Raw genomic sequence first — 24447 nt, forward strand, 5'->3', positions numbered from 1 at the left:
CCATTTAATGTGTGGCATGTTAACTTTATATCATTCAATTTTTTTAATCAAAATGTTGTGTGGTACTAAGTAAAACACCCTACAGAAGTCTAAGTATGTTGTATCAATACTATTACCTTTATCAAGCAAGCCTGTAATCTCATCAAACAAAGATAACAAGTTAGTTTGACAGGATGTCCTTTAACCCTTGTTGATTTGCATTAATTACTTTACCCTCCTTTAGTTCTTCTTAGCTCTATTAATCGAGTGCTCTGTCAGCCAATCCATTATCTTGCCTGGGATCATTGTCAGGCTGACAGGCTTATAATTACCTGAGTCACACAATTTACTTTTTTCAAAAATTGGCACAACTTAAGCTTTCTTATTGAAAATCAACATTAATCATCCTGCGAGATCGTCAGCCAGGTCTTTTAAAATTCTTGGATGCAAGTTATCTGGACCTACTAATTTAAAAATGTTTACATCACCCACCTTCTCTTTTAAAAATGTCTATCTTTAGTAGCTTCTGTGTGTGATTGACAAGCTGTGATCACCCGAGCTGCATTCAGAAGGGGCTAGAATAGCACGAGCTAGTTGCTGAATTTTTAATTAGTTGTTTATTCATTTCTTTCATGCCATTCTATTAGCCCTTGACTTGTTCTTCTACGTAAATGACAACATATCAACAATATTGGCTTACAAAAATAATGTGTACCTGAAAAGATGGGGACCAAAACACATGCTATCTCAATCAGGTAAGTGTCAGATAAGAAAAGGTCTGGTTAAAAAATGCTAAGTGTCAGTGTTTGTAATGAGACAGAGACCCTGTCCTATTTAAATGCCTAGCTTGCAGTTCCATCCCGATGACTGCTAGTTCTAAGCCTTTTTTTAAAAGTCCAGTCTTTTTCTGAGTGGCAGTTTGTTTTTCAGTTCAGCACATATTGCTGTGTTTCAGTGCTCAGACAAGTAATATGCTGGAGAAAAGATTGTGGCTTTAAGCCATTACCCACTGGCAGCAGCTCCCTGACATGAGCAACTTGTGCCTGAGTGGGCCTTGCTACAACCAGTAACAGAGTGTAGCTTGCACTCTCCGACCCTGCCAGATGGTGCAGAAAGGAGGCATGGCCACTGGCCCTTCTTTGTATCTGTTGTGAAATTTAACTCTGCTATCTGCCCTAGGGCTGGTCTACACTATGGGGGAAAATAGATCTTAGATACACAACTTCAGCTACGTGAATAACGTAGCTGAAGTCGATGTATCTAAGATCGAATTACTCACCGTCCTCACGGCACGGGATCAATGTCTGTGGCTCCCCCTGTCGATTCCGCAACTCCGTTCGGGTTGGTGGAGTTACGGAATTGATATAAGCGTGTTCGGGGATCGATATATCACATCTAGATGAGACGTGATATATCGATCCCCGAGCAATCGATTGTAACCCGCCGATACGGCGGGTAGTGAAGACGTACCCCTAGACTTGACAGACCTCAGGTGGTGAGATCAAGGTGAGAGGGATGATAGTTAGTGTGCTAGCCTGGCACTCAGCAAACCTGGGTTCAGTTGCTTGCTACTCCAGAGACTTCCTGTGTGACCTTGGGCAAGTCACTTAACTCTTCTGTGCCTCAATTTCCCCATCTGTACGATGGGGATAATAGCTCTGCCCTGCCATACAGGGATGTTGTGAGGGTAAATACATTAAAGATTGGAAAGCGGTCAGCTACTACGATAACGAGGGGCACATAAGTACCTTATATAGACAGACCAAAAGGGCCATGACCATACCTGTTAACCACCCTCCCTTACTGCACATCCATACGGGGCTGGGCATAATCTAACCCTCATTAAATATGTCTCCTGGGCTGCCTAGTGCCCTGTGCATGCCCACTGCAGAGATGGGGTCATGAATGGTACATTATTATCACTGTACTAATTCCAAGAAATTTTGTGCGTGCCAGTGCAAAACCAAAGGATGTGGGAGCAAGTTGTCTTGTCACTGCTTCCTTTTCTAAAACAATTATCTTTCTGTAAGTGCATGAGAACATGACATGCAGACATAAACCAGCCTACTGCTGAGTGCTGAGAAAGTTGAGCCTACATCCTGTTCACAAAAACAGTGGTGTTTTTACAGTGCATAAGCCGGTTTGTCTAATATCTCATTGGTATAAATAACAGCTGAGAGAAATGCTGGTACATAATGTGGTCTGTCTAGCACTCGTGTGTGGTTAGAAAAGTAACAATGTTAAAGTGGTACCTTCTGACTCTGAGTGTCTCCTTGCTTACCTACAAAAATGATGCCTTTTGTTGCCCATGCAGCCCAGTAATGGGACAGTGAGCTAGTCTCTATTCTGCCTCATACATTGTAATCAACAAAAGCATCAGCTGAATTCCAGTTCCACAATCAGCATTATTGGTGAGGATATAAGAGACAGACAGAACCCGGGGGATCGTCAGATCCCAGGTTTGGATCTGCCCCTCTGTCAATTAGAATATCTGTCACCTGACTTATATGCAGGAGATTAGATCTGGCATAAGCAAATAAATATACAGCCACACACAGGCGTTTGTGTTCATTTCATAGCGTGTAAATACTGTTGTGAAGGTTTGATGCCTCATTATGGTGTGGTCTAGAATAGTGCCTGAAGGTTCCAATCAAGAGCAGTTCCCAGCTGCACTAAGCACTGTACAAACGTAATTAGAGGTGATCCCTGACATAAAGAGTTGTACAATCTAAATAGATAAGACAAACACAGAGTGGGATGGCATTGCAAAGGGAAGTGACTTGCCCAAAGTCACCCAAGAGGTTGGCGGCTTGGAACAGAGCACTGCCAATCTGATGTCCTACCTACTGGATTGTCTTATATGCTATTTTCAAGTCCTTTGTTAAAGCAGTGCATTTGGGTATTCCCTGCCATTTGTCACCCTGGACCTGCTATTCTGGGAGGATGCTAGTGCTGTGGGAGCAGGAGAATCTTATTCTTACTCCTCTTTATATAGGGAAAATGGGAGAATTTATCACTCAAAGACATGTTGAGTATCACTGCATCCCTTGCTCTCAGTATTTGTCATAAGAATGACTTTCGCAGCATGGATTGCTATGAGAGCCACTGCCAAATACCCCAGATCTAAACAGACAAAAATGGGAAGAGCAGGCGTCATCATTTTGTCACATGATAGAATGGGAAAGGAACTGGTGGTAAGAACAAGGCACATGGTCAGTATGGAGAAGGCCAAACCGCTTTAGGAAATGCTGGCTGATGTGATATGTTAGGGGTTTGGAAGAGGTATCCCCTTCTAACGTATTTAGGGTTGCCAACCCTCCAGGACTGTCATGTGATGAAACTCCCAGGAATATGTCCAATCAAAATTGGCAACCTTAGAATATATTCGTTCTCTGCTTCCCAGAGATGACAGTGGGAGGGCTCTGGGTCTCACAAACTGCAGACCACATATTGGAGATGAGTGCCCCACCCCATTAACCCCTCCTGGGGAAGGGTGTGCAAAGGACGGAACCAGTCCCCTTGTCCTGTTAGACTGGCAGCTTGGCCTAGGTTTTAAATAGGGAGAGAGCCCCATGACAGACACAGCACAACGTCATGGGGGTTGGTATCTGCTACTCCCCTGGAATTGGCGAAGGCATGGGAACACTGTTTAAAGTATGTGTTTCATTTCTGTAAGCAGCAATTGCATTGTCGGCGTTAGTTCTTGGCAGGCTGTATGGGACTCAGTAGGTAACCTTTCCTCACTAGGGACCATCTTGTACTTAGTGATGTGGTGTCTTGAGCAATCTCTTCCTGGCAGACTGCTATGATTACTAAGTCTTATGCAAACACACCTGTCCTTAGGTTACTTTGGTTCCTCCCTCTACACTCCCTTTGTCAGTTTCTGCATCACTTGTGTCTTGTATAAAAACTATATTGTGAGCTCTCTGGGGCACAAACTCTCTGTGCAGTGGTTTGTTTGCATCATGCCTAGTACAATCGGGCCTCATGCCTGTGCTGGGATCCTCCAACTTAACCATCATAGAAATAGTAAATAATGATAACCAACAGAAGACCGGCTTCTCCGCTGTAGCTTCTCAGTGTCTGTTACAGAGGTTTGTCTGAGTGCCATCAACAAGGCTGTTGGCGTTGTTGCCTCACTCTGGTGTATAGAGACGTTTGCAGAAATTGCAACATTCCCAGCTTTCATTTGGGTTATGGTTAATTAGTAATGTTTGCAAGGTGCCTTTGATGTTCCAGGACCAAATTCAGAACAGGTATAAGTGAGTACAACTCCATTGCCTTCAGTGGAGCTGCAGCCTCCTACTCCACATTTGAATTTGGCCCCCAGGAGGATGAAGTAACCACCCTGCTATTGTTTTTGAACATGTCTGGGGACTTGCCACAGCTGATCTCACAGACATTCTTTCTCCTTTCCACACTCTCTCTGCTTATCTAGAAGTGGCTTCTTCTCTCTCCCTTTGGACAGCCTGTTTCCTGCTGCTATTGTAAGACTCTTCTCTGTGGCTCCTGACATCTGGAATTGCCTTCCTAGCTCTCTCCTCTTTGTCCCCCTTCCATCTTTCTTCAAGTTTCCAAAGGAGACTTGTCATTTCTCCCTTGCCAGTATCTCCTCTTGTATCTCCCCTGCTCTCACTGTTTATGATTGGACTGGATAAGTGTATCACTTAATCCTAGATAATTTGAGGATATGTTTTGTACGAAAAGCTCTACCAAAGAAAGTGTTGCATTGCTCTTGATGTGATTATGTAGGGATGGGGCTTCTTGGGATTGGAGCTGTGCTGCTAACAGTTTACCAGCACTCATGCTCTTCATGCTCAGACATAGCAGATTAAGATCAGACTTTGCTTGAATGAGATCTCTTCCATCCATCCACATGGGCAGGGTTACTCAGGCTGCGAACAGGTGTTGTGCTTCAGCTGCAAGGTCAGTGATTTTGTGTTTGTGTGTTTGTCTATTTGTACCAGCAAAGTCCACAGTTTTCATTCCTGTAGTGGCTTAAGATGTGTGATTCTGGAACTTGTGCAATTTAAGGCACTGCTTGAGTGTGCAGTATGTGTTGGTCAGTAATGACAATGCCAGGAGAACAGAGGTGACTGTCCCAGGGCATGTCCCTCCATTTGGACTGACTGTGATAAGAGGTAGAAGTCAATGTGGGAGAAAGGGAGAGAGTAGACTCCCTCTCTTTGGAAAGGGTTGCCTTCTTCCCAGCCAAGGCCTGTGGCAGTAGTAAGTTCTTCCCTCTTTTACAAGGAGAGAGCCAGGGATAAGGGGTGAGTTAAAAGGGCAAGTACCTTTAGCGGCACAACATCCTCTAGTTCCTCATACAAGACTGGAACTCGAGGCCTTCTCTGATCCTACAGTGTGAGCTTCTGGTCTCCAGGCTTTGCACTGGTAGATTCTGGCTTTTGCCCAAGTATTTACTATTGCTCATAGCCTATACCTAATGTCCCAGACAGGAGCAGGACAGGTGGAAATCATCAGGGAGAGAGGTCTGTGTGCTGCTGATGACGAGGGATTCCTGCCCACCCCTGAAGAGGATAGGTCTTTTCTGCAGAGGCATGTGTGGGCATTTAACATTTTAGTTTCAGGTACATTACATAGGTGAAATGTGCAGTCTCCCACACAAAGGGTGTGACCTTTCCTGTGTAAAGGGAGCTCAGAGTTGCTACTACTTTGGTAGTGGTTGGGAGAACAGAGAAGGCTGCTGGTTTGCCTGCAGGGGAGAAAGGGAGAATAAAACTGTGATTCGGTAATCTGCCCCTTAAGGGTGATGGAGCCTAATGGTCAGCCCACCCCATCATGTGGTATGGCCCTTTAAGGGGCTGGATGATCCGACTACATATATAAAGACCTGGGAAATATTGGGAGAGAGGAAGTGGTCCCGGGAGTAAGAAGTGTTCGGAAGGAAAATTCTTTTCCTGCTTCTTTAAGGAGCTGGGGCCAGTAGCCTTGCAGAGAGTGTAGGGCAAGGTTCTCTTCTCCCCCAGCCAACTGAGGATGAGCTGGGAGACAGGGACCAGCATAAATGCTGCCTCCTTTGTGGGGAGTCAGACACTAGCAGGAGAAGATGGGCCTGCTGTGCACTCCTGAGGACTAATGAGGGAAGAAAGGGCTAGCTAGGGAGAAGCTGGCTAAAGCCCTACAGTGGGTGAAATTATAGTCCAGCTCCAGGAGAGCTGGAGATTTGTGGTTTAAGGAGAGGGATAATAATTGCCCAGTTCCAGGAGGGCTGGGACTCCTGCCTGAAGGAGAGACAGAGGGCTGGGAACAGAGCTCAGAGGACAGGCTTCTGAGGAGCCCTGAAAGCCACAGGTTATTTGGGACTTTCCAGGACTGTTTTGTATGGGGTTTTGTAATAAACCAGCCCCAAGGAGGGTAATAGTGACTCAAGAGGGTCCAAAGTGGAGTTATTGTCTTCCTGTGAGGAGAAATGTTGGCAGGTGTCACCTGCAAGGTCATGCCTGACTGAAAGGGGATACACAGGGTGACCTCCCCACTATCACAAAAACCTACCTTCATCAATGGCTACAAATTACTCCAGCTGCTGCTAATGTGGGGGTAATTTTAGCGCTTGTGAAAGAGTGACATTCTCAGTGCTGGTTTGAGACAGACTTAGTGCCACACAGCTTTGCCACTGCAGCTCCATCTTGACTAGCATCTCCAACTGCTGTTCTAGTCCTGGGATCTTCCCCCCACCCCGACCATAAAGCTCTGCTAATGCACTTCATTCCTGACCTGTAGGCCCCCTGCTAGTCCAGTCCTTATCCTCTCACCCTCCTCCATCTGCTCTGCTAATTCACTTCTACCTGCGCTGTAACAACCCTTGGTATTCAAGTTTTGAATCCCTACGTAAATACCTCAGTCCTGATCCTCAGCATCACTTACTAGTTCCTGTCATGTGTCGTTAGAAACGTTTGGCCAGTGCTCCTCACTGCTAACCAGTGTCATTCTAGCTCCTGGACCCCTCCAGCAAAGGCATTGAGAATGATGCCACAGAGGGTTTGTGATAGGAACATACTGGACGTAGACAACCAATCAGATTTTCATTTCAGGTCTGAGTCAGGATTTAAGCCTGGATTCTAGTGAAGGGCTAGTGCACTCACCCACTGCATCAGTCATATCTTTCCTCTGCCCTCCATAATGTATTTTAGTGCTGCTTGTAATGTCTCGTGTCTGCCCTGGCATTGGTTCCTGTGAGATAAACTCTTCATATCCTGGGGCAGAAGCATGCTGTTCAGATTCTTTGTGCCCTAACTTGGAGAGGGGACCCGCATGCTCTCACCCCCAGGTATGTTTCATAATCATGGTATCTCAGAACTCACGAAAGTAGAAAACTTAGAAGACTCTGTCCCTCTCTTTCCAGGCCACTTACAGGTACTGCCCAAACAAGCAAGACAAATGCATTCCAAAAAATGAAATACAAGGGCAGCCAGAAAGCTGGGGATGCTGCACACAGTTTGGAGGCTGCAGTAATTGATAGATCAAAGATTTTCCTTTCCCATCATGCCTTGGGGTGAATGTGTTGTAATTTGATGCTTGACTGTTTGGTCACTGGTTTGCTGCTGATATGGTGGGAGCTGTTTATGAAGTTACCTTTCTGTGATTATCACTTTTATTCAAGAAAGGCCTAGGATTCAAATAGCTGGACTGAGGTGCATTGACACCAGGACTGGGATGGCAGCAGGGTTGGGCAGACAGGATTTTGCAGTGAAAAAAAATTCCATTTCTCGTCTCCTTTTGCACAATACATCACAGCACACCAGTATTTTAAAGGTATAAAGAATCTTGGGTAAGCTTGCATTGTGCCTGCTTGTGTTGGCCTGGCCTTATACAGTGAGGGTTGCTAGTTTTGCAATGCTATAAATATTTGAAAAGCCTTTTCAATGGTACCAGCATAGGGGACTCTATTGTGCTAGAGAGAGGGCTGATTCATCAGGCAAAGACCTGCAACAAGGAGGAATGGAAATGCCAACAGCTAGACAGGAATGAGCCCCAGTTAAAGACCTGGTAACAGCAGGACCTGGCACATAGAAGGAGGAAAAAGATAGCAGCATTTGAGTCAAGGCTAGTGTATTCTTATAACATAAAAACCTGGTTCCACTGCCACCAGGGAGACAGGCATGGTGGGAGCTAGCCTATAGGAGCAGCTGCTGAACCTATGCTAATAAAATAGCCGAGGACCTGTTTCCAGGAGTGTGCTCAACCAGATTCACTTTCCATAAAACAGCATATGTTCTTTGTTCCCCTTTTCATGACAGCAAATTGGGGTTTGGATAATATAAGAATTTTTTTCTCCCCAGACCTTTGTTCAGAATTTAACCACAGCCAAACAGGAAAATATTTTCACTTGTCTTTAAACTACAGTGGATTGCACTTAGTAGCAACCTTTCAGTTCCCAGAAGAAAGTTGCGATTATCGAAGAGTTGCCAATAAGTGAAAGTTACATTTGTGGGGCTGCAGCCAGGGAAGAAAGTCCTGGGACTTGTTTGGTCTGCACATCCTAGCATTTCTTGTCCTGGTGGCAGCCTCACAAACCTGCCTCCAGCTGGGACCTTTCTTCCACAAAATCATTGTGAATCCCATTAACATTAGATTCAGTGGGATGGGATCAGTTCCTGGTAAAAGTTGCTAATATTGGGACTGCTGTTAAGCAGCATCCACTGTATGTATATATTTATTTATTGCACCATTTTTCTTTCGGTTTTGGCTAAGAGCAGAAGTTTCAAACACCAGTAGAAAACCAATTCTCAGAGGAGGTTAAGTGCAGAGGACATGGGACTGAAATTCAGGAAACCTGTGGTAAATCTCTGGCTCCAATGTAGTCAATGGGAGTTTTGTCACTGTGATAGATTGACACCCTCCACCCCCGTACATGGTCTTACATCGCTGACTTCAATGGGGCCAGGATCCACCCCTGGTTTCTGTTCTGTCCTGGTGCTGATCTGCAGCGTGACATTGGGAATGTCACTTTACCTCTCTGTGCCCCCATTTCCCCGCCTATAATGGTTTATGAGACTGATACTTACCCACCTTTGTGAAGCGTTTTGAAATCTGTGGATGAAAGGTGGTGTACTATAAATGCTGAGAGCAAAATTAGAGGGGCTGAGAATGTCACGAGAGCCTGTTGGCATGCGATTGCAGACCTAAGATGCTAAGATGTGGTTCAGCTAAACACCCGCACTTGGGGTTCTGCCCAGTGGAATCTTTAAACTGTTTGCAATTTTCCCTATTTTCACCATTCTTCAGTGGCAACCTCCTGCAGTGAAACAGTATGATGACAAAAGGGGAAAGTGAGGGTGTCAAAGAGCATATGTTAGAGATTCCTGAGAAGAGAGGCTAAGCCCCTTGCAAAAACCCACATGTTGGCTGAAAGCAGAAGCCTGGCTGAAAGAATCATCTGGGGAGGTTTTGGGGTTTGTGGGCAATTGAAAAAATTGTTCCTTGAAGTTTTCTTTCTGCACAATGTTCTACCTCAACTTGGGCTTAGGAACAGTGTGACGGAGTTCCAGGCATGCAGCCTGGACTGTGGCACCATTGAACCCTCTCTGTCCCACCAATCTGGGCTGCCTCTCACACTTTGATGCTATTGCCAAGCTACAAATCTCTTACAGGTGCTGCACTTTCACAGACAGCCACAGGCAGGGACACACTCAACTGAGTTACATGCATGCTTCTCCCAGCCACTCATGAACCAACAATAGAGAGGCTCCAGCCACTTCTCCACAGTCTTGCACCCCAGAACTGTACTGTCTTGCACTGGTCAGAAGCCTGACCAGTGTAAGTTCATTACCCAGTCCGCCTCTCCTTTGATGTAGAGTGGACATATACTAGCCTTTGCACTTCAACCAAAACACTGTTTTACGTAAAATATAAAACAGATTTACTAACTACGGAAAGTTAGATTTTAGTAAGCATAGAAATCCAAGTTGGTTACCAAAAAATAAAAGTAAATTCACAGTCTGAGTTCTATAAACTAAACAGGATTTGAATCAAGCAGTGTGTTGCCCTGATAGATGGTACAAACAGGTCACTGATCTTCAGTACACAGGCTGGAACTGCCTTCCAGCCTGGGACCACCCTCTCCAGTTCAGTCTTTGTCCTCCAGATGTGTTTCCAGCTGTTGAGTTGTGGGGGGAGTGAGGCCAAATCATGATGTCATTTCCCCTCTTTATAATTTCTTCCAGTTTTTTGGAAAGATGTTTTGCTATGAGGTCAAGCAGTCTCTATTGTCTATGTGCTCTCCCTGAGAAGTTTCCATTGTAGACAGTTCCTTGGATAGTGGATTCTCTTTAATGGGCTATCAGCACATCTGGCTACTCTATTGTTGTACCTGAAAGACTGGATGTGGGTGTTCCCAACCTCACAACATATTTCAGTAACATATGCAGCAATATTTTAACCTCACATACAGTGATAGCACATACAATCCAACAGGATATTAATGTTCAACAGATCAAGACTTTTACAATGATACCTCACAAGGCATACTGTGTACAAAATATATCATAATTATATGACAGTGTTGAATATGGGGGTTCCTGGGTGTAGCTTTGAGTGCCACAAACATTCTCCTGTAGGATAATCTGAACCTTTGGATGACAGAAAATAGAAGGGTAATGTGAACAGCCATGCCAGAAAACTAGCTCCCAGTACAAAAAGGTAAAGAGGTGTTTCTGAGAATGCAAACAAATTTGTTAGGAGACAGAATTAGCCCAGAAATAGAAGGGTTGCAAGAAGGAAGCACTGTCCCTGTATGTGACTGGGAGAAGAACATGGGGGGTGGAGGAAGGAACAATATATGAAGCAGGTGGCTGCCTCAGTTCCCCTTGACAAATTTTAATGTCCAGGGCAAATACTTTGCTTCCCATTCCCTCCAAGTACCGAGTACAAAGTACTACAGAGTGCTGAGTGCCTCTCCTCTCCCTTTGAAGTCAACTGGAGTTGAGGGTGCTCAGCACCTCACAGGAGTTGCCTCTTTCTTGGTGGGTGTGGGGGATTCTGGCCCTGAGGATTGTAAAGGGATGTGCAACCAAGAGTTGACCCAGCAGGTGTCAGGAGCATCTCAAGGGAGGCTGGAGAAAAAGTTTCTCATCTGGCAACAATCTACTTTTCTCTTGGTTCCTGCTAAAATGTCCATCATGCAGCTCTGCTTAATTTTCACTTCCTTGCATGCTTTCTCTGTGACTCATGAGCAGACACAAGGTATTTGGTCTCATGCCTGATGCTGGCTTGGGTGTCAGACAAATTGCATAAGTAAAGCAGTTTAAATGTTGCTATTAATGGCTGATACAGGCCAGAGAGAGAGATGCTAAGGGAGAAAGTGACTAGGAAAAATTCCACACCTCCCAGGAGGCTTGGGCGGAATCAAAGAATTCTGGTAATAACTTATCAGGGGGAAGGGTAATCTGGCCTTGTCAGTCTTGCTTTTTGACACCTCCCTGAGTCATACTGTCCCCACATTTTCAAAAGCTCTTTCTGTTAGAAGCAGAGATTTCATTGGGAGAGAATCCTAGGGGCTGAGCCCAGCATGATCTGATAGAAGCTCCACCAGTTAACAAACTGCTCTCTTCTTCAACCCAACCAAAGGTCCATCTCCCTTACCCTCACTCCCAGGAAGCACACACTTTAGGGTTGTCATAAACAGATAGCTAAGGGTTAATGTCTCTTTCACCTGAAGCACCTGACCAGAGGACCAATCAGGAAACCGGATTTTTTCAACTTTGGGTGGAGGGAATTGAGTGTCTCAGTCTTTGTCTGCCTGCCTGCTTGCTCTGAGCTTTGGACAAGTAGTTCTACTTTCTAGTCTTCTGTTTCTAAGTGTAAGGACAAAGAGATCAGATAGTAAGTTCTATGGTTTCTTTTCTTTGGTATTTGCATGAATATAAGTGCTGGAGTGCTTTAATTTGTATTCTTTTGGAATAAGGCTGTTTATTCAATATTCTTTTAAGCAATTGGCCCTGTGTTGTATCATCTTAATACAGAGAGAACATTTGTACTTATTTTTCTTTCTTTTTATATAAAGCTTTCTTTTAAGACCTGTTGGAGTTTTTCTTTACTTCAGGGAAATTGAGTCTGTACTCACCAGGGAATTGGTGGGAGGAAGAAATCAGGGGAGATCTGTGTGTGTTGAAGTGGCTAGCCTGATTTTGCATTCCCTCTGGGTGAAGAGGAAAGTACTTTTTGTTTCCAGGATTGGGAACAGAGAGGGAGATTCACTCTGTTTGGATTCACAGAGCTTGTGTCTGTGTATCTCTCCAGGAGCACCTGGAGGGGGGAAGGAAAAAAGGATTATTTCCCTTTGTTGTGAGACTCAAGGGATTTGGGTCTTGGGGTCCCCAGGAAAGGTTTTTCAGGGGGACCAGAGTGCCCCAAAACACTCTAATTTTTTGGGTGGTGGCAGCAGGTACCAGGTAGGTCCAAATCTGGGACTAAGGTTATTACATGAGTAGCAGCGGTGGGAGATAGACAGAATCCAGAAGCCAGTAGAAATATTGTATTTTTCTTTTCTCTGCTAAGGGCTTTTTAGCAGAGAGAAGCAGTTGGTTTTAAAAGGGAACCAGAGAGAAATTTTTTTTTTTTCTGCTCTCTCTGGCAGTTTGTGGCTTGCATGTTAAGCAGAAGTCGTTAAGGACTATTAACAGTCTTTTGTCACACAATAGCACTCCCATTGAGAGTCATACCAGCACTATATGAATGCAAATAAAGTGGTTTTTCAGGTTTACTTGACATTGAAGATTAGCTAGAGAGAGAAAAGGAAAAAAGCACTGTTGCTAGGCAGACTTCAGGAGGCAACAGAGAACCTGCAGTTCAGAAGATAAACACCAGAGGGCACCCCAACACAAGAAAACAGGAACCATGACTTCTAAGGCAAAAATTGAGGCCAAAGAACAAATCAAAGAAGCTGAACACAGGCGAGAGATGGAAAAACACAAACAGCAACTGGAAATAAAACAAAAAGAGATGGAGATGAAAGAAAGAGAAGAACAGATCAAAGAGGCAACCTACCAAAGAGAACAGGCAGCCTACCAAAGAAAACAAGCAGCCCAAGAGGCAGCACACAAAAGAAAACTAGAAGAAGAAGAGGTGGCCCACCGCCGAGAAATGGAAAAGCACCAAAAAGAAATGGAAAAACAACAAAAAGAAATGGAAAAACAACAAAAAGAGAATGAAGAGAAGGAAAAACAAAGAAAACATAAACTGGAGTTGGCAAAAGCTGGGCTGCATGTGCCAGCCAACCCTAACAACCCGGCGCCAAATATTGCTCCACAGCACAGGAAATTTCCCACCTACAAGGCAGGTGATGACACCGAGGCCTTCTTGGAAAATTTTGAAAGAGCCTGTCTTGGGTACAGCATTCCCGAAGACCAGTACATGGTAGAATTGAGGTCACAGCTCAGTGGACCTTTAGCAGAGGTGGCAGCTGAAATGCCTAAGCACCAAATGAATGACTATAAACTTTTTCTAACCAAGGCCAGATACAGGATGGGGATAACCCCAGATCATGCCCGTCGGCGTTTCAGAAACCAAAAGTGGAAACCAGAGGAGTCATTTCCCAAACACGCCTACTACATTGCAAAAAACTATGAGGCCTGGCTAACAGGAAACAACATTCAAACCTTGGAAGAACTGAACCTCCTCATACAAATGGAGCAGTTCTTGGATGGTGTTCCTGAAGACATCACACGGTACATACAAGATGGACACCCCAAGAATATCGCTGAGGCGGGGGAGATTGGAGCCAAATGGATGGAACTGGCAGAAAGCAAGAAAGCTACTGTCAAGGGGAACGATTACCCCAGGGGGCACACAGACCATAAACCCTACAACCGAGGACAGCCAAAGACCCCACATACCACCCAAGTAAAGCCACAGATACCCTACCCTTCAACCTCACCAGTCTCCAGTAACTCACCTCGGCCCAGTGACCCATCAGATGGAAGATGCTTTAAGTGTAATGAACTGGGACATATCAAGGCCAAGTGTCCCAAGAACACCATGCGAGTGCAATTCATTACACCACCATCACACCAAAGATCCCCAGGCCCGGATGCCTCTCAAATACCCTTGGAGCGAAGGGAAAATTTGAGAGTGGGCGGAAAGAAGGTTACTGCGTGGAGAGACACGGGGGCACAAGTGTCAGCTATCCACCAATCCTTCGTTGACCCCAAATTCATCAACCCAAAGGCCAAAGTTACAATCTACCCCTTCATGTCACAAGCTGTAGACTTGCCTACAGCTCAACTGCCTGTCCAGTACAAAGGCTGGTCAGGAATGTGGACTTTTGCAGTCTATGACAATTATCCTATCCCCATGCTACTGGGGGAAGACTTGGCCAACCAGGTGAGGCGGGCCAAGAGAGTGGGAATGGTTACACGTAGCCAAACCAGGCAAGCTTCCAGACCCATTCCTGTTTCTGAGCCGTCCACAGAGGCCCCGTCTGTGTTACCAGAGACCCAGACAGAGGTAGTGGACCCGGATTCCATGCCAACCACTGAAACAGCCACAGCACCTCCAGTCCCAGGCCCGGAACTGGAACAGCAACCAGCACCAGCAAGTGCAACCCCATCTTCAAACTCAACGCCAGAGGGCGCCAGCGAGCCAGAACTGGCAGAAGCAAAAGACAGCCATACCCAAAAGGCTCAGCCAGAGCCTGAAATACCCTCAGGTGCACCAGCGGAGAGCGGTACACCAGCAACGGAAACAACCCCATCACCTACATCGCTTCCAGAGGGACCAAGCCCAAGTCCACAGTCTGAGGAAGAACTGGTAACCCCAGCCTCAAGGGAACAGTTCCAGACTGAGCAGGAAGCGGATGACAGCCTTCAGAAAGCTTGGGCGGCGGCACGGAGCACCCCACCGCCTCTCAGCTCTTCTAATCGATCCCGGTTTGTTATAGACCAAGGACTTTTATACAAGAAAATTCTTTCTGGTGGACACCGGGAAGAATGGCAGCCGCAAAAACAGTTGGTGGTTCCAACTAAGTACCGGGGGAAGCTCTTAAGCTTAGCCCATGATCATCCCAGTGGCCATGCTGGGGTGAACAGAACCAAGGACCGGTTGGGGAAGTCCTTCCACTGGGAGGGGATGGGCAAGGACGTTGCCAAGTATGTCCGGTCTTGTGAGGTATGCCAAAGAGTGGGAAAGCCTCAAGACCAGGTCAAGGCCCCTCTCCAGCCACTCCCCATAATTGAGGTCCCATTTCAGCAAGTAGCTGTGGATATTCTGGGCCCTTTCCCAAAAAATACGCCCAGAGGAAAGCAGTACGTACTGACTTTAGTGGACTTTGCTACCCGATGGCCAGAAGCAGTCGCTCTAGGCAACACCAGGGCTAACACTGTGTGCCTGGCCCTAACAGACATCTTTGCCAGGGTAGGTTGGCCCTCTGACATCCTTACAGATTCAGGGTCTAATTTCCTGGCAGGGACCATGGAAAACCTGTGGGAAACTCATGGGGTGAATCACTTGGTTGCCACCCCATATCACCATCAAACCAATGGCCTGGTGGAAAGGTTCAATGGAACTTTGGGGGCCATGATACGAAAATTCATCAACGAATTCTCCAATAATTGGGACCTAGTGTTGCAGCAGTTGCTGTTTGCCTACAGGGCTGTACCACATCCCAGTTTAGGGTTTTCACCATTTGAACTTGTGTATGGTCACGAGGTTAAGGGGCCATTACAGTTGGTAAAGCAGCAATGGGAGGGGTTTACGCCTTCTCCAGGAACTAACATTCTGGACTTTGTAAGCAACCTACAAAGCACGCTCCGACACTCTTTAGCCCTTGCTAGAGAGAATCTAAAGGATGCTCAGGAAGAGCAAAAGGCCTGGTATGACAGACATGCCAGAGATCGGTCCTTCAAGGTAGGAGACCAGGTTATGGTCTTGAAGGCGCAACAGGCCCATAAGATGGAAGCATCATGGGAAGGGCCATTCACGGTCCAAGAGCGCCTGGGAGCTGTAAACTACCTCATAGCCTTTCCCAATTCCTCACTAAAGCCTAAAGTGTACCATGTTAATTCTCTCAAGCCTTTCTATTCCAGAGATTTACAGGTTTGTCAGTTTACAGTCCAGGGAGATGATGCTGAGTGGCCTGACGGTGTCTACTACGACGGGAAAAAAGACGGTGGCGTGGAAGAGGTGAACCTCTCAACCACCCTGGAACGTCTGCAGCGGCAACAAATCAAGGAGCTGTGCACTAGCTTCGCCCCATTGTTCTCAGCCACCCCAGGACGGACTGAACGGGCATACCACTCCATTGATACAGGTAATGCTCACCCAATCAGAACCCCACCCTACCGAGTGTCTCCTCATGCCCAAGCCGCTATAGAACGGGAGATCCAGAACATGCTACAGATGGGTATAATCCGCTCATCTACCAGTGCATGGGCATCTCCAGTGGTTCTGGTACCCAAACCAGATGGGGAAATACGCTTTTGCGTGGACTACCGTAAGCTAAATGCTGTAACTCGTCCGGACAACTATCCAATGCCACATACCGATGAGCTATTGGAAAAGTTGGGACGTGCCCAGTTCATCTCTACAATAGACTTAACCAAGGGGTACTGGCAAGTACCACTAGATGAACCTGCCAAGGAGAGGTCAGCATTCGTCACCCATGCGGGGGTGTATGAATTCAATGTCCTTCCTTTCGGCCTTCGAAATGCACCCGCCACCTTCCAGAGGCTGGTAGATGGTCTACTAGCTGGACTGGGAGAATTTGCAGTTGCCTACCTCGATGATGTGGCCATTTTTTCAGACTCCTGGCCCGAACACCTACTACACCTGGAAAAGGTCTTTAAGCGCATCAGGCAGGCAGGACTAACTGTTAAGGCCAAAAAGTGTCAAATAGGCCAAAACAGAGTGACTTACCTGGGGCACCAGGTGGGTCGAGGAACCATAAACCCCCTACAGGCCAAGGTGGATGCTATCCAAAAGTGGCCTGTCCCACGGTCCAAGAAGCAGGTCCAATCCTTCTTAGGCTTGGCCGGATACTACAGGCGATTTGTACCACACTACAGCCAAATCGCTGCCCCACTGACCGACCTGACCAAAAAGACCCAGCCAAATGCAGTTAAGTGGACTGATGAGTGTCAAAAGGCCTTTACCCAACTTAAGGCAACGCTCATGTCTGACCCTGTGCTCAGGGCCCCGGATTTTGACAAGCCATTCCTAGTAACCACGGATGCATCTGAGCGTGGTATAGGAGCAGTGCTCATGCAGGAAGCAACAGATCACAACTTCCATCCTGTCGTGTTTCTCAGCAAGAAACTGTCTGAGAGGGAAAGTCACTGGTCAGTCAGTGAAAAGGAATGCTATGCCATTGTGTACGCCCTGGAAAAGCTACGCCCATATGTTTGGGGACGGCGGTTCCAACTACAAACTGACCATGCTGCACTAAAGTGGCTTCATACTGCCAAGGGGAACAACAAGAAACTTCTTCGTTGGAGTTTAGCTCTCCAAGATTTTGATTTTGAAATTCAACACATCACAGGAGCTTCTAACAAAGTAGCTGATGCACTCTCCCGTGAGAGTTTCCCAGAATTCAGTAGTTAAAAAGTGTTCTTAAAATGTAGAAGTCTGTTAGTTATATACTTAGGAGTATATGTAAAGGTGTATGTGTTGTATTAATCTGTTTATTTTCAAGTTCTAGAAGGAAATCGCCGCCAGTGAGCTTCCCCACTGTCTGCAATTTGGGGGGCGTGTCATAAACAGATAGCTAAGGGTTAATGTCTCTTTCACCTGAAGCACCTGACCAGAGGACCAATCAGGAAACCGGATTTTTTCAACTTTGGGTGGAGGGAATTGAGTGTCTCAGTCTTTGTCTGCCTGCCTGCTTGCTCTGAGCTTTGGAGAAGTAGTTCTACTTTCTAGTCTTCTGTTTCTAAGTGTAAGGACAAAGAGATCAGATAGTAAGTTCTATGGTTTCTTTTCTTTGGTATTTGCATGAATATAAGTGCTGGAGTGCTTTAATTTGTATTCTTTTGGAATAAGGCTGTTTATTCAATATTCTTTTAAGCAATTGGCCCTGTGTTGTATCATCTTAATACAGAGAGAACATTTGTACTTATTTTTCTTTCTTTTTATATAAAGCTTTCTTTTAAGACCTGTTGGAGTTTTTCTTTACTTCAGGGAAATTGAGTCTGTACTCACCAGGGAATTGGTGGGAGGAAGAAATCAGGGGAGATCTGTGTGTGTTGAAGTGGCTAGCCTGATTTTGCATTCCCTCTGGGTGAAGAGGAAAGTACTTTTTGTTTCCAGGATTGGGAACAGAGAGGGAGATTCACTCTGTTTGGATTCACAGAGCTTGTGTCTGTGTATCTCTCCAGGAGCACCTGGAGGGGGGAAGGGAAAAAGGATTATTTCCCTTTGTTGTGAGACTCAAGGGATTTGGGTCTTGGGGTCCCCAGGAAAGGTTTTTCAGGGGGACCAGAGTGCCCCAAAACACTCTAATTTTTTGGGTGGTGGCAGCAGGTACCAGGTCCAAGCTGGTAACTAAGCTTGGAGGTTTTCATGCTAACCCCCATATTTTGGACGCTAAGGTCCAAATCTGGGACTAAGGTTATTACAAGGGTCCAGAAACTTTGGAGCACTTCTCCCTTTGGAGCGAAGTTCACTCTCAAGGCAGATATTGATTTGATCCTTTGGTTTCTGTACAATTCTTTCCCCTCCATCATATTACTGTGGTTGTGCATGAGTGACCTGGGGAAGCTAGACATTGGTGAGGAGCTCCGGTACCTTCCAGAGCATTGCTTGCCCCTGCTGGCTGCCTCTTTGCAGTACCCACTCCAGCTGCCAGGCAGGCTTTTAGAAGCGTTCTCCCATGTTGCTCTGTGATCTCCCCAGTGCCCTCTTCTGCATACGGTAAAGGCAAAGAGACAGAACTGAAGCCTAAGTCTCATTTTACACACACAAAGATGAGCAAGGAGCCAATGAGCTCAGTCTATTGAGAGCAGTTTTCACAGCCTTGTATCTCACAGCCCTGTCACCAGCACTTGAAGGCCAGCAGTATCAACAGTTACTGAAAGACAAGGAGTGTTCCTCACCAGCTGGAGACTGTCAACTCTAGCAGCTCTGAATTTGTCAAGAGAGAATAATTCCCACAACATTATGTCACCTTTGTAGTTTGGGGTTCTAAGCATTCTAGATACCAAGATGCCAAGGTATGGAGTCTGGGTGCATTTCTGTCTGCTTGCAAGATGTTCACAGATGAGATTCATGTGTGGTCGGCCTGGATCTGTAATCATTGGGTAGCAGGGATTTCATTTTAGCTTCATTTGAAAGATGTTAACAATTTGTTCTCTCTCAGAATTATTTAATTTTGTTTGCCTCTGTATCAGAAGATGCTGCCCCCTCATCCACTTGGCCAAATGGTGCCTATTACCCCATTCCAGTGTAGTTTAGAAAGCCTGCCTGAGCAGCAGTGAGTTTACATGATATAGGAAAGATCAAGATTCTCTCTTTAAGTGAATGGGAGCAGAGGATCTACTCCAGGGGTCGGCAATCTATGGCATGGGTGCTGAAGGCGGCACGTAAGCTGATTTTCAGTGGCACTCACAGTGCCCGGGTCCTGGCCACCTGTCCGGGGAGATCTGCATTTTAATTTAATTTTAAATGAAGCTTCTTAAACATTTTAAAAACTTTATTTACTTTACATACAACAATAGTTTAGTTATATATTATAGACTTATAGAAAGAGACCTTCTAAAAACATTAAAATATATTATTTAAATTTAATAATATAAACCTTAAATTAGAGTGAATAAATGAAGACTTGGCACACCACTTCTGAAAGGCTGCCAACCCCTGATCTACTCAATACTTCGAATAGAGAACATATTCCTCATAGGTAAGAAAAAGTAACCTGAAGGAATTATCTCTCTCCTAAGAGCTTTTACAAACTTTCACAATGTAGTCTGTACAGCATCTACCAAGGAGTAGCAAAATCACACTTCTATAGCTCTCTATCCACTTAAGCTTTCTGTTTCTCTCTCTTCCTTTGCTACGCCACTCTCTCTGACAGCTTAAGTCAAATCCGTTCGAGTGCCTTATATTGAAGTACTGATTCAACCAAATTGGTTTGTAAACTCTGTTAGTTAAATTGTTGAACTTCTGTATGTAGACAAACCCTTACGTATCCTCCTGGCACCTGCTTCAGTAGCCCAGCAAATAGCAATGGCGAAGACAGAAGGCCCAATTCTCAGTTGTCCTACACTTTGTGTAGCTATTTACACTCAATCAGAATGGTGGTTTTTCACATCCCCTTTGCCCTGCCTCTTGGGCAGTTCTTTACATCTGTGCAATGGAGAAGCAGGCATAGAGTCATTAGCATGGCACATGCTCCACTTGTCTGTTGTGTTAGTGTTGGTTGTCTTTGGCTATGTGTATGCCACTCTTTGCCCTTACAGTGTATTGAGTGTTGTTGTTTTTTAGTTTGCACTTAGCTGATGTTTCCACTTCTGTACTGACTCCTTATAAAGGTTTAGAAACTGCTTCAGAGTAATCCACAAAGCTCAGAATATATGTTTGGGGCTCTGAAAACCTGACCCTGCTTCCATTTAAGTAATCGGCAACACTGTCCATTTAGGTGGTGCACAGAATCCAGCCAATAGGCAGTATTTTGAGAGGAAACTTTAAGTGAACTTTCGGAAAAAGTATCATTCCCTTTTTATTTTTCCTAAGCCCTGTGTCCACTTTTGCAGCCTGAGTTCCTGCAGAGAGCCTGAGCACCATGCAGCTGCTTTTCACGCATGCTGAGCTTCCACAATTACAACTCTGCTACTACTTGAAGTCAGTGGAAGTTGCTCATGCTCAGCAATCCTGTAACTCATGCTCAGTAGAGCTCAGATTGGGCACCAAACACAACAATTCCCCTAAATCATTAGCTACTTGCAAAATATCTGAAGTGTCTTGTCCAAAGTCAATGTCAGAGCCAGGAATAAAACTCACATCTTCTAGCTGCTGACCGTGTGCTTTAGCTGCAGGACCAGACTTCATCTGAGACAGAGTAATTGGCTCAGCTAGATCTCCTATTAACACATTCTTGTGTGGCTTTGTTTTCCCACTTTAGGTTGATGAAATAGTAACAAAAATGGGTAACCTCTCCTTTGTGGTGCCCAGGGTTCCTCAGATGCTCAGTGCAGAGCAGGCTAATGCAGGCAAGTGGCAACACAATCAATTACATGACCACGTTCACCGGAGCTGTCCCAGTGACATGATGGCATGGTGCCAGCCCTCACCCCCAAGATGTTGGAAGAATAGATGTTCCTGGAGCTACCCAGTCAGTTTTCTCCAATAAAAGGAAACTGGAAGCTATTTGGTAACTAGCCAAGGCGCTCATGTTGAAAGAAATGAGGTTTTTTAAATCAACAGATGAGTTTTTCCACACACAAGTGCAGATCTAGCCCCTCAGGATGTGGCATGAAACAAAACCCTGGCCCAAGAAGGCAAGACTAAATTCCTCTCCTTCCCACACCTTGAGAGAGTATATCCCTCTCCTAGTCTCAGTTGGAGATTTACTTGTAGAACAGTCAAGAGGAAGCTCTGTGTTGAGTAACCCCAAAGAGTGAATTCCTCTCTTCACCCAGGAGAGGCTGTGTCCCCCAGGTGGTGCTGGGCAACCACTGATAGACAGGACATGAGAAGCCAGATTTGAATGCACATTGATTTAAGAGAACCTCTCTTTCCATTCTATCATTCTAACACCCTTCGCATTTGCTGAATGTCACCTCTGTCAGCCCTAGCAGCTGAGGCCACTTTCAGAGGGAGATCACTACAGTGTGATTGTTTGCAGAAAGACAGGCACCCTGCCGTCCTGGAGAAAAGGTTATGGCTGAAAAGGAGCTTTGCCATCATCAGGAAGGCACGAGGAGCTTTGTGCCTCTCCTCCTTTCTCTCCTCCCTTGCAGAACTCAAAGGACTAGCAGACTGGATCTTGCAGCCTTTCCTGAAAGATGAGCCAGCCACAATAGGTTATAAATACCCGTTTTATTGCTCTTTCAGGGGAGGGAACACAGCAACACCCAAACCCAATCCCTTTAGCTTGGCTCAGCATCAAATGACATGATGCTATCCTTTAGTCATTTCACCTTTTGCTTGCAACAGAGGGTCAGATTCCACCATGGCTAGGAGCAGAGTCTGGTCTGGAGGGGCAGATTCTGCCCATAGCTTGCTGGATGTGGAGAGACGGTTGGTAGCAGAATCAGTTCAGTCAGGACCCCCAAAGCACTCACAGCATAGGGCAGTGGTCCCCAACGTGGTGCCCGCAGGCGCCATGGTGTCTGCCAGGGCATTTATGTGCGCCCGCCTAGTGCCCAGCAGGGGACCTGCTGGGGACAGAGAACTCAGGCTGCAGGCGTGGTGTTCTCTGTTCCCAGCAGGTGCAGGGCCTGCCTAGTTCCCAGTAGGGGAGAGAAGCTACGGCCCCACGCCTGCCAGGGACAAAGAACTCGGGGGCTGCAGGCGCTGGTGTTCTCGGTCCCCGGCAGGTGCGGGGCCCACCTCGTGCCCAGCAGAGAAGAGAATCTGGGGCCCCGTGCCTGCTGGGGACAGAGTACTCCAGGGCTGCGGGCACTGGTGTTCTCTGTCCTCCCGGCTTTTCTCCAGCTTCTCTCTTCTCTCTGGATTCATATATTATGTAATATTAAATATGTTTTTTTGTATTATTTAATGCAGAAATACAAAATAAGCCTTGAAAAATTGTTGGCACCTGCCACGCTCTTCTAAAAACATGAATGTGCTACTGGTCACAAAAAGGTTGGGGACCACTAGCATAGGGTGTCCGATTGGACTCAAGAGGTGGACAGAATAGACCAAGGGAGTGGGAGGGTGAGCTGACAAAATGAACTGAGTAAGGAATGCTAGGCCCACTAAGGTTACCCTGCTCTTCTCCCTCATGGATCAGAGGAAACCTTCTGACAACCACCGTCCCCAACAGAGAGTCCCAGTGCCCAGACAAGATACTTGCACTGGATTTGACCCTGAGTGTCCTCTTATCCTGTGTCTGACTCGCCAAAGGACTGACCGGAGAAGCTGTCTTACCACAGAGGCACATTGCCGATTGGCATCAAGAGACCTATAACAAGGATGGATGCCCCTGCTGTCAACAGGCATGTCCCAAAAATGATCAGATTTCCTTTTAACATCTCAGGGCAAGTGAAGCTAGGATCACAGGCTTCTCACTGCACTAAAATTATACTGACAAATAGATGCACAGTGTAAGGAGGGGACGTGCAGTGGAGACCAGGAAGGGTCTGGGTTTGGAGCGGAGGGTGGTGCCTGGCAAGGAGAGGAGATCAGGCACAGTAGAAGTCAACAGAAACAATGTAAGATTCTGAGAAAAACCCCACAAGTCAGGAAACAGAGTCAGGGCTGCCACTCTGTCTTTAACCCTTCCTGTGCTGCCAATGTACATGGAGTGAAATCCAACCACCACTGAAATCAGTGGGAGTTTTTCCATTTATTTCAAGAGGCCAGAATTTCAACCATGGCAAGTATCATCCCCCACTCAGATCTTTGCTGTGTAGACAACACAGTGCAGCCTTTTGTAGCTCACTGCCAGATGCGGACCTCACTGGACACATTTCTTCACAGCCAAATGCGATCAAGTTTCCAATTCTCTGTTCTGCACCCAACACCCACCATTTCCCTCACATGCCCTTCTCTTTTACACTGCCTTTCGAGTCCCCATTCTGCCTCTACTTCTTGAGTCATAGCAGAAGCTGGGCTATTGCTACTACCACTTCTCCAGTCTGCACTAGGTTATCTTTCTTACCCATTTATTAATTCTGGATTTCCATGTGAGACAATGGTCTGTTGTTATTTAATATTTACATTAGAGGAGAGCCTAGAGGCCCTGATCTCTTTGTGCACAAGAGATATGGGGGAGAAAAACACAATAAAATAAAACCATTTTTTTATCTAAGTATGTATATCAGCAATATTTTTTATGATATTTATTATAACGTGCACATGTAGCAATGCCCATTACTGAGGTTGCCAAACACTTCCCGCTATGACCACTTTTTCTAACTGCTTATAACATTGCCAAACTGTAACATTGCCAAACTGAAATGTTTACTGTCACAGACTGATCTGTTGCCTGTCAACCCTTGCTCACAATTTCTCACAATTCTGGGTTGAATGTGTTGCTTCTAGAATGGGTTTAAAGGAGGTTGGCTGTTGGAAAGAGAATCATAAGTGATTAGTGACCTCCTTGTTTGCTGGACCAGTTCTGATAGATTCTCTGTAAGGAAGAATTTGGAGGGCTGCTGCTTTGGTATCTGCATAATTCCTCAAAATGTGGATGCTCTTTCTTTTTACACTTGTATCTGCTAGTGATTACTGACATCTTGTTGAAAGGTCTGGCTGGAACATATCAGATCCTGCTCCACACTGTGACATCACAGCTACCACAAGAGCAGCGAACAACCCATAGGAGCTGTACTTAGCGGTGTTTTGCTTGTTTTA

This window comes from Gopherus flavomarginatus, chromosome 6, assembly GCF_025201925.1.
Source record: "Gopherus flavomarginatus isolate rGopFla2 chromosome 6, rGopFla2.mat.asm, whole genome shotgun sequence".
In the NCBI taxonomy this organism is placed as follows: domain Eukaryota; kingdom Metazoa; phylum Chordata; order Testudines; family Testudinidae; genus Gopherus; species Gopherus flavomarginatus.